This window comes from Colobus angolensis, unplaced genomic scaffold (assembly GCF_000951035.1).
Source record: "Colobus angolensis palliatus isolate OR3802 unplaced genomic scaffold, Cang.pa_1.0 Scaffold422, whole genome shotgun sequence".
NCBI lineage: Eukaryota > Metazoa > Chordata > Mammalia > Primates > Cercopithecidae > Colobus > Colobus angolensis.
In genome coordinates this window covers 1,383,235-1,389,536 of record NW_012117622.1, presented here as the reverse complement: position 1 = coordinate 1,389,536, position 6,302 = coordinate 1,383,235, and the positions used below count along the sequence as shown (strand labels likewise).

The 6,302-nt window shown below is 35.5% G+C and overlaps 1 pseudogene across 1 annotated transcript; it reads left to right on the top strand.

Moving 5' to 3' along the window:
• Nucleotides 1–1,332: 1,332 nt before the first annotated feature.
• Nucleotides 1,333–4,295, top strand: LOC105522257 (annotated as a pseudogene). The gene has a single exon (XR_001003414.1). The product of XR_001003414.1 is annotated as a secernin-3 pseudogene (transcript).
• The last annotated feature ends 2,007 nt before the right edge of the window (nucleotides 4,296–6,302 follow it).

Sequence of the window (6,302 nt, the reverse complement as noted above, 5' to 3'; positions counted from 1 at the left end):
ATCCTTGACTCAACAATGGCATTGCTAATTGAAGTAAGTGCCTATTTATATCTCTCATTCTTAAACTTTTTTCTAACAAAGAAAAGGTAAAAAAGTTGGCCCTTCCATTGTGGTCCTGCAGTTTTGTTTGTGACAACAAAACATAATAAAACATAGTTCACCACAGTTCATGAAACTCTCAGAGCATGAAGCAAAAAGCAAAGAGGGCTCTCTGAAGGTGTTCCATAGTGTCAGCACTGGCTCTGATATAGAAAGAAAAAGAAAGTATTATATTTCCCCACAGTGCTACTCCCAACTGTGAGACAAAGTCATTTTGAATTTCCTTGAATCTACATCTAAAAGTGCCTGTTTTCTATCTGAAGAGGATGTTTATTGTATCTTTGAGGTGAACAGATAAATACTTACACAAAATTTTGTATTATAACTACTTTCAAAAACATTTGAATGATGAATAGATAGTGTGCAAGGTAATCTGTGATCTACTGGGCATTGTTGCCAGCACCTCTCCACATTGCCTCTACATCACAGTAAGAAGTCAGAAAAGTCAGAACTGTGTTTCCCAGAATCCTGAACCATCTGAGTAAAATTCTGATGATGAGAAGCACTATGGCTTATTTGGAAGGTGAAATGGAAGAAGCCAGTAGTCTCTAGTGGCAGCACGAGCAGATGCAGGAAGCTAGTGGAACAAACTTCTGAGAATCATTCACTATGAGACCCCATTGGACATACTTACTCATATCTATTTGTCAAACTGAAACTTGACTCATATAGGTGGTATTAGTAATATGGGGAGGTACCTAAGATTTTCCTGGTACTATTTACAACAGTAGATTAGGAATAAAAAATTAAAACCTATTAAAAGATCAGCAAATTTTTAACCATTCTCTTAAAATCTATTTCAAACCGTACTCAAGAACTTTTATTTTATTACAGTTTAATTCTCTTTCAATGACATATAATGTTATTTATCTTTCTTTCTGTTTAAACCTAGTGTTCTTTTTGTACTATTATAAAATATCATAAAATGAAACTGGAAATAATGAATACCCACCAATAGGAAATTTAAATTATCTTTTACAATTGTATTTGAACCTGTCTTTACAGACTCTTAAAGGTGCCTTAGTAGAGATAGCATATCATAGAGACTAATTTTTCAAGCCTTTTCCCAAGGTCCCTTAGATCTTCAAATTAAATCAAGAAACACGTATTGAGCACCTATACTACTTGTGTACTCTAGCAACTTAAAATTCCAGCAACTGATGCCTCCACTGGCCAATCCTCCCTCTGTCCACCTGTCACTTCGGGTAGTTTGGAGGCCAGGTTTTTTTTTTTTTATTTTAAAACATCTGTATAATTTTTAGTTTAAAAAATGGAACCTTTTTCCTGTGACACTTTCGTGGCATTACCTCCAGCAACAGTCGATAACAGGATTATTTTTGGAAAAAATTCAGATAGACTCTGTGATGAAGTACAAGAGGTAGTTTATTTTCCTGCTGCAGTTCATGATAACCTGGGAGAACATCTTAAGTGTACGTATATAGAAACTGATCAAGTTCCTGAAACGTACGCTGTTGTCCGAGTCGCCCAGCATGGTTGTGGGGGGCAGAAATGGGAGCCAATGAGCATGGAGTTTGCATTGGGAATGAAGCTGTATGGGGAAGAGAAGAAGTTTGTGATGAAGAAGCACTATTAGGAATGGACCTTGTCAGACTTGGCCTTGAAAGAGCTGATACAGCTGAAAAAGCCCTCAATGTCATTGCTGACTTATTAGAAAAATATGGCCAGGGTGGAAATTGCACAGAGGGTAGGATGCTATTTAGCTATCACAACAGTTTCCTAATAGCTGATAGGAATGAAGCCTGGATTCTGGAGACTGCAGGGAAGTACTGGGCAGCAGAAAAAGTACAAGAGGGAGTTCATAATATTTCTAATCAGCTTTCCATAACAACCAAGATTGACCGAGAACACCCAGACATGAGAAACTATGCTAAGCGGAAAGTTTGGTGGGATGGTAAAAAGGAGTTTGATTTTGCTGCAGCATATTCCTATCTTGACACAGCCAAGATGATGACTTCATCAGGCAGATACTGTAAAGGCTACAAGCTTCTAAAGAAGCACAAAGGAAATATAACTTTTGAAACAATGATGGAAATTCTTCGAGATAAACCAAGTGGCATTAATGTGGAGGGAGAATTCCTGACCACTGCAAGCATGGTTTCTATTTTACCTCAAGACTCCAGCCTTCCTTGCATTCACTTCTTTACAGGGACTCCTGATCCTGAGAGATCTGTTTTTAAGCCTTTCATATTTGTGCCACATATTTCACAACTATTGGATACCAGTTCACCAACATTTGAACTTGAAGATCTAGTTAAAAAGAAGTCACATTTTAAGCCTTACAGAAGACACCCAGTCTACCAAAAACATCAACAGGCATTGGAAGTGGTACATAATAATGAGGAAAAAGCCAAAATAATGTTGGGCAACATGAGGAAACTGGAGAAAGAACTATTCAGAGAGATGGAATCAATCCTTCTAAACAAGCATCTTGATGTGGAGAAAATTGTTAATCTCTTTCCTCAGTGTGCAAAAGATGAAATTCAAATTTATCAGTCAAATGTTAGTTCTTAGTGATCATATGTTCAGCTAATATTAGTTCTTAGTGATCAGTGGTCAGCAATCTTCAAAGTCAGAATCTATCACCTTGGTAAATTATATAAACCTAATTTGAGCAGATCTGATTATTCTTGGATCGTATTCAAGTGATATCTTGACTATTAAACTACATACAGTGTTGCTGAAATACTCAGAAAGAAAACAGCGTTGGAATTGGATTCATGTATCGTGGGATACAGGTGTTATTTCAGGTGATGTACTTGCATATTTTCTTTAGCCATAGTAACTTTTTGTCACAATAGCTAAGTATTCAATTATATATAAAGAATGAAACATTAAAATGATACATGGATTTATATTTATTATAATTATGTATTACCCTCAAATCATTTTGTCTGTTACATCAAGAAAGCAGATTTTTCTTTAGTCATGAAAAATATCTCAAGTGGTAAGTTGTTTGTGCTTTAGGCAAATATTAACCAGCTCTAACAAGAAAAATGTCTAGATTTACACATTGTCAATACAGTATATTAGTTCTGCATATGTACTTTTGGTAAACTCAAACATGCTCTTTGTCAAGACTTGGCTAACCAGTGAGCTTGTAGCTCTGATTATCTAGCATTTTTAGGGTCATTCTCCTTAATAGGCTTTTATGTTAATAAGATATATTTTTAGAAGAGCTTCTTTGGGAGATTAGAGAATAAGATAAAAGAACTAAAACCTTAGGATATACTGTTTCTGGGTCTGAAATCTCTCTCATTGTTTACTTCTGTTTACTCAGTGAAAACAGAAACAAGAATGAGGTAGTGGCAATGAAATAGAAGTATTAGTATATTATGAACATTATAACATTTTGAACACTATAATGCATTATATATTATGAACTTTATACATGAGTAATATCTTCCTAAAGTTTATAAAACTTTATGTTTAGGTTACATAAAGATTACCGAGATTCAAAATTGCAAATATAAACAAAAGAAAAATCCAACTGAAAATAACACTAAGTATTTTTGAGTTTCTAGAATGTCCATTTTGGTATTTGGTTACATTATCATATTTACTAGTCACTATCAGCACGATTAGGTTAATAAAGAAGTGGGTCATTATATTTAAAGTGTTCAGGAAGTTATGTGTTCCAAGTTCTCTCATAAATACCATCATCTGCCTGATACTGCTCTTGTCTAATATAGGGTTGACATTACAAAAGAAAAGATGTCTGACTCAAGTACTCAGTTGATTCTATTTGCTTTAAGTTTGGTTCAGTGATAGGCTGTCTTCTAACCCCTATACTCCTCTTCTCTCCTTTAATAGATAAGGAAACTAAGGGCAAACAGTTCATTACACTTACGGGAATCTTATTTCTCTAGAGGCAGCATGTTTTCACCTTCTCCTTTGCTGCCACCTTAGACTAAACTAGCACCATCTTTAGCTAGACCATTGCATTAACTGTTCTCCTACACCCATTTTTATTCTTTATTTCTACCCACATGAGTCACTATGGCCAATCTATTACAAAATTAAATCTGATTATGAATTCCCCTCCTAAAACTCTTTTTTAAAAGAGACTTTATTTTTTGGAGCAGTTTTAGGTTCACAGCAAAATTGAACAGAAAGTACAGAGTTCCAATATAGCCCCTATCAGCACACATGCATAGCCTCCCCCACTATCAACATCCCAGCCCCAGAATGGTACATTTGTTACATTCGATGGCCCTACACTGACACATTATCACCCAAAGTCCATAGTTCAAGTTAGAGATCACTCTTGATGTAGTACATCCTATGGCCCTTGATAATTATAAAATGACATGTATCCACCATCATAGTATTATACAAAATAGTTTCACTGCCCTAAAAATCTTCTGTGTTCTGCCTATTTATCCCACCCTCCCTCCAACCCCTGGCAACCACTGATCTTTTTACTATCTCCATAGTTTTGGCTTTCCCGTATGTCATATCATTGGAATCATATAGTATGTGACCTCTTAATATCGTCTTCTTTAACTTACTTAGTAATATCCATTTAAGGTTCCTCCATGTCTTTTCATGACTTGATAGCTCATTTCTTTTAGTGCTAAATAATATTCCATTGTCTGAATATACTACTACTGAAGGACATCTTAGTTGCTTCCAAGTTTTGAAAATTATGAATAAACCTACTGTAGACAGCCATGTGAAAAAAAAAAAAGAAACTTAAAATTCATTTGGCAAGACAAATACAATCAAAGAAATGTAGAAAACAATAACATAGATTTAACTAATACTTTAAGGCAACAGTAGACAAAGTGTTGCAAAGTAATGGATGATTCATTGCTCACATTATTTACCAAAAGACTCAGAGAAGTTGTATAATCCTCCCATGAACACTTCCCCAGCCTTAATATCATCAGCTCTAAATATCTGATGGCCTATTTTTAAAAGTTCTGTTCAGTATTTTGGCACAGGATACCAAAGCCCATCATGCTGGAAGATGCAAAGCCAGGCCGGCTCATAGCATAATTGTTAGTTAATGACATAATCAATTTTTTCTTGCCTAGATTTCCTCCCTTTCTGCACCTTTTTCATTAAGGTGAACTGCAGGATCTCCAGTTCTTATTTAGTTGTTAATTACAGGCAAAGAAAGGACAAGAAGGAAACCTCAATTATAAACATAGGAGGAAATTAATTTGATTACTTTAGTTTGAGTGTCTTATAGTTCAAGAGAAACCATGACTGAGGAGCCATGATCATTCCAAAAATTATCTTCAGCTGGTGTGAAATGTTACTAGGAAAGGTCTCCAGGCTTGACAATGAGCTATATATCAATGATAAATCAAGTCAAGATTGTTCAAGACCCAAAAACCACCCACTTGTTAATATCCTCTCTTACAGTTAATTCCTCTTTTACCTTTCATACTTCTATTTTGGACTTTGGGTGGGTGAGCCTTGACTTTACGGATAAAACTTCACCCATTTGTGGACTGCAGACACCACTCTCACTACATCATAGGCTGCGAGAAAGGGCAAAATTAAAAGAGAAAGAAAATAAAAAAGGCTACAAAACTGCTCTCGTTACACAAACTAACTTGACCTCCATTTTTCCATATACTCAAGGCATTTTTTATCTATTATCTATCATATGTCTATCTCTTTTAAACCTTAATGATACAAAGTATGCTTAATCACTAATTGAGTATAGGACAAGCATATAAGTCCCTTGAGATCTCCCCAGTTCTGTATTCCTTCCATTTGATAGTTCTTAAGTTCCAAAATTAATCCAAATTTCAGGAAGGAGGGAATTTGACTCAATGCCAATCCTTTGGGGCTTGCTATCTGGGAAGTAAACAGTTAAAACAGAAGACGGTCCAGTCATTCTCTCCCATGTACAAGACACCTCCAGGGGTAAAAGAAAAAAGTTGACCCGGTCAAACAGTCATGTAAATAAGCTAAGGATAATACCTCCCAGCAGACAAAACTAGCAGCAGAGTCCTCACCTATAGCAGGATATACCTGTTATAAGATTATTTAAGGTAAGCATACCTGGAATCTATGGATTTATAGACATGAAATCCTGGAAAATGTCATATAAAGTATGTTACTGAGTATAAAGTGGAGATGTTTCATGGCCCAAACAGCTGTTCCTCCGTAAATTTATTAATCGCATAACTCATTAGAGATCTTATATATTAATCTGAGCCCTGAGC